Source organism: Scleropages formosus, chromosome 8, assembly GCF_900964775.1.
Source record: "Scleropages formosus chromosome 8, fSclFor1.1, whole genome shotgun sequence".
NCBI lineage: Eukaryota > Metazoa > Chordata > Actinopteri > Osteoglossiformes > Osteoglossidae > Scleropages > Scleropages formosus.
In genome coordinates this window covers 4,583,721-4,593,642 of record NC_041813.1, presented here as the reverse complement: position 1 = coordinate 4,593,642, position 9,922 = coordinate 4,583,721, and the positions used below count along the sequence as shown (strand labels likewise).

Here is a 9,922-nt window from a genome sequence, read left to right as displayed (position 1 = left end):
CGCCCCGTTGCCCCTTGCGATTTTTGGCTCGCTCCACGCACCCTGTCAAAGGAGGACCCCTCTGCAAACGGGCCCCTCGCCCCCCCCACCAACCCAACCCCCAGTGGCAACGCGGCCGGGACACCTTCGGATTGTTCCGCCGACCGTGGACGTACGGACCGTCGCTATGTGCCCGCCCATATCCAGCCTCCCCATTCACGGCCTCGCTATCCTCCCGCTTCCCAGCTCAAGCCTGCAGAGACCGGCGCAGAGAAAGCGAGCATTAACGGGCCCTCTTCGGCTGCGGAGGAAAGAAATTGGATTTCAGAATCCGGTGTTTCCAAGTATCATTGAAAGGATTTATTCCTCCGCCTCCCAGGAGAACGAGAAGGAAGGAGCTTCCACAGGCCATTGCTGAAAACTTGTTTTACTGAAGGCGTCAAGCCTCCGCTTTTACAGTCTGGTCATAAGAGCCTGTTAAACACTGTTGATCAAAGCCTGTTAAATCACTCCGATTAACATTTGAATGAGTCGTGGGTTCTTCTTCCCCAGGAACAAGTCAACAGCTCATAAAGACGAGTGTAGGTATATTTAACCAGGATAAATAGCTGCCGAATCAATACAGGCCGACCCCTCTAATCGCTTGGCTCCCTCTCAAGTCCCTACCCTTTTCTCTGCCGTTTGCTTATTTCAGCAGCCCCACACTGAAGGGGGCCTTTATCAGCTGACAGATAAGAGACAACTGGGGCCTGTTGACTCAATTCATAAGACCTCACCGCGCACAATGGCCTCGTCAACACAGAGCGCCCATGTGCAAATACACTCGACAAGGGTGCTTAATAACACCTTGCGGGCCGCCGAGGTGAAGGCGAGCGCTTGGCGCTTGGCGCGTGGAGCGGACCGCTTGCGCGAAATCTGCCGACGTCGCACCGCGGGAGGCTTCATTCAGACGTGGCTCAGAGCGGACTTTCGTTGCTCTTGCTGAGTTACGAAGGTGCCAAGATTTCAACTTTGACAGCTCGTGCCATTAAAGTTTATGTCTTTCTAAAGACCGGGAAGCAAAAAAAAAAAAAAAAAAAAAAATTAAGAACCCCATCTATGCTACATCCATTTGGTACATCCGAAACTTCGGGGTTAATTTTCTGTATAACCGAGTCCCTCTGGAGAGCACTTTAACAGTACTCAAAGGTTACACTGATGTTTTAAACTACGATAGTAAAGGCTAGGTCATTTCCAGGGAGTGTTTTCTTGCAATACAGTGAGGGTTGCTTGTGTTTTCTCCTCTCTTTAGTCCCTTTATACTGAGTAAACTTTGATCTTTCATAAAGGTGTCATGTAATAAATCCATAAACTGGGCCGTGGTGGCCAAGTTATTGTACTGCACACTACCCTGCTGTAAGAAAAGCACATTTTATCAGACCCTGGGGCCAATGGCTGTTGCGCAAACACAGAGCAATCACCTTAGGGCAAAAGCAAATAAGCCTTGTTTACATTGTCAGCTGGCCTTGAGCAGTTCATCAGCAGAAGTACAAGGCAGCAAAATTGGGGGAGGGCATGTTGGTTGAAGAATTGCTCTGAGCGGGCAGAAATTTGCACCGGATCTTTCGGGATAGCTGTTCGTCTCGGTCTCATGAATGATTTGGGAAAATGACTTGAAAAGTGACCATCAGTGACAAAACTGAAGCTGACTGTATTATGATTCTCGTGCAGGAGGATCTCTGTAGATCTTCGCTCAGCGAGATTCTTCCCTGCTCTGGAATCTTTGGTTTTCCAAACAAGTCCACCTGGGCAGGTGCAACCGAAAGACACAGGTACCACGGAAGCAGTTTGTTGCTGTCCTTGTAGCGTCCTACCTTTGGAGTTTGATATGATAAATATGTGTGGGGCGCACAGGTTGCAGTGGCATGGTGGTGCAGCGAGTAGTGCTGCTGCCTCATAGCACTTGGGTGGTGCAGGAGAATGTGGGTTCGATTCCTTCTCACTCTATGTGGCATTAGCATGTTCTCCCAGTCTCTTCATGGGATTCCTTGCACAGTCCAAAGGTTTAGGTGAACTGGTGTCTCTAAATTGCTCTCAGCGCGTGGCTACCATGCAATGGACTGGCGGGTACAACCGTTGTGTCCAGTGATTCTGGGATAGGCTTTGGATCACTGTGACCCTCGTTATTGAAAACGGATGGCTTGATGTTTAGGGTGAGGTTCTCGCCTTTCCGGAAGATGGATTTGAAACGCAACCTGGAAATAGAAGCTAAGAATCGAGACAACTGTAGCGTTAGGGGAGCATAATACTGGAAAAAAGCATACACATACATACTAAATGAAATACACACTTTAACTCACATACACATTTGGGTAAAAAGAAACACAGGAATGACTCTTTCGTTGTTAAACTGACTTGGAATTTTACCCATTTACACGATCACATATTTTACAGAAGTCATTAGGTTAAACTCCTTGCCCAGGAGCATCACAGCAAAGCCCTGGAACCGCAATGCAATGCCCTTAACCACCATGCCGCCTTGGCCCTTACATATTGAATCATAACCTGAATACTTTGTTGATGTGATATAGGAAGGTCGATGGGTAAGCCCCCGAAAGAGCCCAACTTGCTCCAAAGGCGCCAACTGCAAGAAACCCACCTTGACAACCATCTCTCCTCATCCGTCTTTAAGTGCCAACAACAGACACTAATGATGTCGCGAAATCACTCCTCACAATAAACAGAGATACTCGAAGAGAGAGAAAAAAACAAAGTGGTGCGCGTGCCGGCGCCTGTGTGCGTTCATGAGTGTGTGTTTGAGTGTGTGCGGATGAAATTACTAGGGCGGCATCAGCGATAATGCAATCTCGAGGCCTGCAGAGTTGCATTTACAGGCAAGACTACATTAAGAGCTGATTTAATTCAATAATTCCAGCACAAAGAGAGGTGGCAGTCAGCTTGGACTCAAATATAGAGCTGTGTGCGTCCACATGCGCCTGTGCGTCTGCACATGTATTTGCATGTGCGTGGATTTACTGACTGAAATGGACACAACATTTTGGTGGACCGAGGCAGACTGATAAAGTAAATGAAGGACTGAGAAAAGGAGAGGTGGACGGCTGAGAGGAGGGTGGGACATGGAGGACAATCGACGCCTGGTGAACAAACAAACGTGGCCGTTGATGGAGCGCTTTACAGGCCCCGAGGCCTCGACAGGGAGAGTTCCTGCGTGTGCCTATGCCCTTATCAGCCAGCGGGTGAGTCGGAGGGGCTGATACCAACAGTGTTCGCAGTCTCTCAAACAAAAACGACCTGATTCATTTTCTGCATGAGGGGTTCCCAGCGGGACGGCGTCAGCCTAGCCGGGCCACGCAGATTTATGGGCCATTAAACCGGTGGGGGGGTGGCGGCACTACCCCTTTCCTGCAACTCACCCCCTGGTTGGTCTCCCTTCCACCCTGCCCGAGTTCCTCATCCTCATGTGCTCCCATTCTTCACGTCTTATACATCAACCACGGATGTAGCATCTTCGTTCTGACTTTCAGCTGCCCCACCTCGTGTCTCTCCTCCCGGATTCAAGCGCCAGTTTGTCTCACCAAATGAGACCCAGAAGCAAAAGGAAAAGCACGCAGAAGCAGACAGGTGGGCTTCATAAACAAGCGGTCGTGCGCACAAAAAAAAAAAATGACAGGCAGCAAAAATACAAGCTTCCTGGATTTCTCACTTTTTGTACAGCCAGTAATCAATCGTTCAGTGCTCTGGCATGTTCTGTCTAATTTACAAAGGGTGTTGGTGTTCACTGCCATCACCTTGTTTATACCTGTCGTAGGCACAAGCAATGTGGGAGCCAATGGCTATGGCCTTGACAAAGGCAGATGCTCCCATCAACTTCCATTCTCCGGGCTCGTTCTCACTCATTCCCCTTCTCCCTGAATCCTGCCGGCTCAGCGACAACAGGGCACCGAGAAATGAAATTCAGGGGAAAAAATACAGCTTCATTTATGCTGGATCAAGCCTATGAATTGCTCAGAGTATGCTAAGAAGGAGCTCACCCATCTTGAATGAACATGACAGAAGCAAGTTATTGCCTTGGACTCAAGGATCCTCTGACATAGGTCGTAAATCACCTTCCTCATTCTGCCTACCTGGGGAAGCAGAATTCACTTATAGTACTGAACATATCTATCTCAGGAGTCAGTGCATCATCACAGGGATGGGCAGATGCAGCATTCATAGTTTTTTACTATTATTGCTGTGAATCTACTGAGCTAATGACTTACTGTAACCTGTTTGTACAAAAGTAGCTGAAAATTGTACATTGTTGGTTTAAATACCACACACACATCATCTGAAACCACTTGTCCCGTACGGGGTCACGGAGCCTAACCCGACAACACAGGGCGAAAGGCTGGAGGAGGAGGGGACACACCCAGGACGGGACACCAGTCCGTTGCAAGACACCCCCGGTGGGACTCGAATCCCAGACCCACCAGAGAGCAGGACCTGATCCAACCCACTGTACTACTGTGCCCCCCATGGTTTAACTACTGTGTTTACGGAAAGTTTACACAACACAGAAAGTAACCCGTTCCCAGTAACTGTGGCGATAAAGCAACCACAGGAACGAGACTGGATTTGTCTGGCACATCACATCTTTTGTCACGAATGCAGAATATTCACACCTTACATGATCTCTTAAGTTCATGCAAGGCGTGAATGTTCATGCTCTATAACTTTAAGATCATTCCGAGATAAGCCTTTAAGCAGCTACTTCTGTAATGTAACATTAATGTTTAGATATATCTCAACAAAAATAAATTTCCAAGGAAGGCGATCAGGAATCGTGTATATTCTAACAAAAGTTTTATGCAGCTACTCGTGCGATGAACATTGGTTCATATGGTGGAAAGAAACTAACTGTACTTAAGAACCACACGTCTGCAACTATTTCTCTCTTTCGTCTAATGTAATGAACACATTGTATTTTCTATGAGATGTACGTCGCTTTGGAGAAAAGCGTCTGCTAAATGAGTAAATTTAAATATGTAAATGAATGCGACTCTTAAGAAACTAGGAGTTGTACGGTTAAGCAATACTGCAGGCAGAAACATATTGCAGTCAATAATGACCCAATATGGACTCTCTGCCGTTCTCTGTGTATCAGCTGTTCTCTTGGGCCATAAGCGTGAGCTACCTGTGCAGTCTACCCGATCCTCAGTGTTTGACTAAATTAATCATTACCTTATGTGGACTAATTCACCTTCACTGCCAGATTTTAAGTTGCTGGTGGTTTACAGAGAGCTGAAAAATGTGCATGTGCAGCAATCTCACCAGGACCAGAATTAAGAACCATAGATCTAAAGTGATGTGCTGGAAGACAGACCACCATAGAAAAATAGAAAGAGAGCGGACACAGATTCTGAATTCCCCGAACAGTGTTTTTGTGAAGAACTTAATCTCTAAAATGCTGGCCGGACTAAGGCGATGACCTTTAACCTCACAACCCTAATAAACCCAGCCGATGAAGAAAGAGACCTGGAAGAACTGATGTATCAGCTCGGTGTGGTGATGCTCAGCGCTGAAAAGTCCTCCAAGCTTTACAATAGTCTCCTTTTCCTTTGAAACGGTAAACTCACAAGTATGCATTTGAAGTTGGAGGAACTGGAGTGCAAAATTCCCTCTGGGAGAATCCCTGGATGGTGTTCTGCCAGAGCGGTTTGTAGCAAATAGCTTAACTGACGCGGATGCTGTGCGGTCGCACGTTTCGCCCAATACTGCGCTGAAATGTCCTACCCCCCCCCAGATACCCAGGGAGGCAAATTCAAAAGAACAGATGAGGCTGGGGGTGCCCTATTGACTTGCCGGGCTCACATAAATATAATTCAAAACAGCGCAGAGAGTCAGAGCACCACGGACGCACCTCAAAGCCCGGGGCGCTAAGCCCCTTCGCCGCAAGGACAAAAATGTGCTTTACGTCTTCCGTGGATTCAGCGATGTAGAACAGCTGTAAAGGGCAGGCATGAATTTGGGTCATGTGGCAGAGGAAAAGGAGCAAGCGTAAAACAGCTGGTGCTATCTTGAGGGAAAGGAAGGGAGGGGGCACCATCCAACCCCCCAATTCCATAACAAGGGGGTGAAAAACGGTACGAAAACAGCACCTCCCCGGAGAGGCGGCGGTGACGCAGCGAGACGTACAGGTATCACTCTGCCTCAAGAGAGGCGGTTTGGTGTGAACGCGCAGACGCTTTGGACTGATAAGCGATGTGTCATGTGCCTGGCAGAGGGAGGGGAATGGAAGTTCTTCTTTAGTTTCTAAGAGGTCTACCAAATCCCAATAGGACTAATAGCGGTGAAGAACGCATCTGCTTACAGATTCTGGATAGCTGTGGTTTTGACTCAATTTCCAAAGGTATCGAGCATCTTTTAGAAACGTGCAGGCCCTCTAGCTTAGGACACCCCGTTTTTGACAGGGAGAAGATGTCCTGCACCGGCGAAATGTTTAAAAATAAGCGCAGTTCAAAGAACAGGGCCGGGCAGACCGAGGGGGTCACGTGAGTTCAGCAGAGCAAGAGCGCCGTCTGCGTGGTTCTGATAAACAGCTTTCTATCACCGAGCACCACGCCGGCAGGGCTCCCCCCCGCCAAAATGACGCACGAGCTCCCCGGTCCCAAAGTTTTGACTGGCTGACTTTGTGCCACGCGCGACCAGTACAAGCTCCGCACGAACCCCCTCCGAGCAAACCACGTTACCACGGTTGTAACTCAAGTTACTTCACCGCCCTGCAACATACTGAACAGTGACACGTTCCCACATAACTACACGCATATAATCTGAAACTCATCACTCTATCCGTGCTCGCGGTCCCAAAATGAAGATATAATACTGCTTATTTCTTCAGGATTTCTGCAAAGGGAGCATAAGTGGGATGAGAGGCTACTGTGTTCTTGAACTAGGCTGCCCAACTCTTATGGAAACAAGAGCATAATCGAGCCCGAATGGCGTGCAGAGGACTATCTGCTAAAAGTGCTACTGCGCTGCGGCAGTTGCCAGGGGATATCGGAGGGAGCGGAGCCTGATTGGTCGAAAGGGGGCTTGTTGCCTTGGCGACGGCAGGGGGTTTGGTAGCGTTACCGTGCGGCGTGATCTCTGCGCTGCGTGGATGGAGGAAGCAGCTGCTGATCTCTGACACAGTGCGAGAGAGACAGGCATCTATATGAGCGTACTGTACACAGAACCTCAGCCATATTGCTTAATAGGAACAGCGTGCATGACTGTAAGTACTTAACTGTGTGCATTTTAGTCTTTCTTATGAGTGGCCCGCGCTCCGGCATTTATTATCGCGTTCAGCTGGTGTGTTTTTTGTTCCGAACTGGGGGGAGAGTTGTATCACGAGGCGGTTAACGCGCATTCCCGTGTTATTTTAGGCAGCCGCACGAGGACATATATATAGTACGTACGCTGTTATTTCGAAGCTCGCCGTGGGCTTTGCTCTTACTAGCGTGCCCCGTGCCAAACGACATGCTGAGTTGTATGTTATGTTTCTTTTATTTATTTATTTTTTCTTTTCTCCACCTAGTAAGTGCTTCTCGTCAGCTTTTTTTTTTTTCCCCACAAAGAGAGACGCGTGCGAGCCAGGCGGCGTTTCTGGGAACTTGTGTGTTGTGTACAAGCGCGAAGTTGAGCTCCGGACACGTTGGCGCTGCGCTCTTCCACGAAGGACACGGGTGGTGTTTCGTTTTTTTTTTTTTTTTTTTCTCTCTCTCTCCCCCCCCCCCCGACGCGCCGCACCGCACCGCACCGTCGTGAATGTCACGCGCGCACAGCGGCGGCGCGCGGTGACGGAGTGCGGGGCGAGCCCGCTTCCCGTTTGCGTCCCACGGTACTTCACGCGGTTCTTTGTTACGTTATGCGCCTGGCGGAGCGCGCCGCGCGAGCCACCGCCGGGGGGTCACGGGGGCGCCCGCTCCGCGCGTGCGGGGACGTGGCCGCGCGCTAGCTCGAGCAGCGCTTGGACCGAGGCGGATTCACTTAGTTTCCCACGCCGCCGGTGTGAAACTGAGTTGAAATCTGACAGGAAGGCGAGGGTGTTCTACGCAAATGAGTGTGCGTCGAGCTCCTTAGTTCAGTTGAATGTCCGTCGCGAGCGTGGGGCAACTTTCGAGCGCGGGGGCTGCAGGCGTGGGGTTCCTCCCCCCCCTCCCGTTCGTTAAGCTTCCATTTCCCATCTGTGTGAGTTCCGACCGCTCCAAACGACCGGCTCTGTTCGCTCGGGGGGGCGGGGCGCCTCGCTCGCGTCCCCGTGCGCTCGCGAGCCCGTGCTGCGCGCTGCTTCCGGCGGCTCGGTGTCGCGGTGACCACGTGGTCGCGGAGGCCGAGAGCGAGAGGCTTCGGACGGGAGGGGCGCCTGCGATCAGTCAGATACCAGTCTAGTGGATCGGTGATCAGATCGGTGAACCGAGCAACCGGTCAGTGCTGTTGGCCGGGCTGCGACCCAATGCGAGCGGGTTGTAGGACAATGAATGGAGCGACACGCGCCGGGAGGAGAGCTGGCGATGCCATCGATGGCCACGGCGACGTGCTGTCCTTCACTAGTGGACGTGTCATTGAAACCAGCGGCATGGGAACCTCTTAGATGGTGGGTGGGCCAGATGTTAGCAGTACTGCTCAGTGGGGTTACAGGCAAATGTTCAGCTTTGCTTGAACTTTGAAGAGACACGCCCCCCCCCCCCCCCCCCCCCCAACACACACGCACACACACCTGTGAGTCAGAGGCTGAGGGAAACCCCATGGACATCTCACTGATGAAGCTTTTTTACCACCCATGTTGGCCCGCAAGCCGCCGATCTCCACGCGGTACCGCTCAGTCCTCGGACCCCCCGTTCGATCCCGTGACCTTTTGAAGTTACGCAGCGGCCTCTTGCGTGTGGAGGGGCGATTGGATGGGGTTAAGTGCACTGGGGTGACAGATCGCTGCCACATTCCTTCACGCTTGGCTCGCAAAGTGGTGCTAAGTGGTACCTGCAGTGGCAGATGTACCAAAAAATTGAAGGAGGTCACGAAGATAAAGCAGTAAATTAATTGTATTTTGCTACATTTTTGCTTTGTGCGATACGGCGCAAAGGTTGATACCGGATAAGAGCGCCGTGCTCGCTAAGTGCATGATGTAATAGATTATTGCGTGCCCCAGATCCGTAATGCATTCCGAATACCCATAATACACTCCTTTCTCTCTGTGTCTACATAAGGTGCTGAGTAGGGGGCTGTAGGTGTTCTAGTTGTGCGGAACAGATACGCAACGCGCGCATGACTGTTGGCAGGGAATTCGGGCTGCCCTCGTATTGCGACTTGGAAGACGAAGTTGACGTTCGGTGGCTTTCCGTGTTTTCCCGGGCTTTGTTCCTGTTCTGTGTTTTGTCGCGCAAAGCCACGCGTTGCAGAAACATCTTTGAAATGGACTGGATTGTCAAGAAACGGTTGCTTCTGCTTCCCTTCCCCCCTTGACCCGGGGGCGGGGGTGTGGCGGCGGCGGACAAGGTCCCGCTTCGTTCAGCAGATGTTGTTCGTGAGTGTGTGTGTGCTGCAGATAAACGGCGCCCGAAACAAGTTGGCGATCGGAAAAATGGAAAATCAACTTGTCTTTTTTTTTTTTTTTTTTTTTTATTTAAACGGCGGCAGGAGCGACCGCCGGCATAAGGAGTAGGCCGTACATCTGGACGGCGCACGGAAGAGGCGCGGGTCACCTGGAGCCGGCCACCTCGTTGCTCGTTGTGCACGTTGTGAAAACCGTGAAGTTCTCACGGCACGCGTGACTCCGGTGACGTAGGTGTGCACGTATGCAGGGCCTTCAGAAAGCCAGGGAGTTTGAATTGTTGCCAGAATTAGAAAGTCACGTGTCCTGCAGGCCAAATTGCCTAGCGATCGTCACTAAAAATAAGACTTGCCAGATAAATTATGCACCGGCGAT

The 9,922-nt window shown here is 50.6% G+C and overlaps 1 protein-coding gene across 3 annotated transcripts in view; it reads left to right on the top strand.

Annotated features, from left to right (window-relative positions):
• The first annotated feature begins 1,770 nt into the window (after positions 1 to 1,770).
• LOC108918117 (forkhead box protein N2-like) overlaps positions 1,771 to 9,922 on the top strand; it is a 30,260-nt gene continuing 22,108 nt past the window's right edge. The window contains exon 1 of one of the 3 annotated variants that reach the window (XM_029254457.1): positions 1,771 to 1,790. The gene's annotated coding sequence lies outside the window, so the exon portion shown is untranslated. Of the gene's footprint in view, positions 1,791 to 7,089; positions 7,232 to 9,922 lie in introns of those variants that run through there. The other 2 variants (XM_029254458.1, XM_029254455.1) reach the window with 2 other exon arrangements.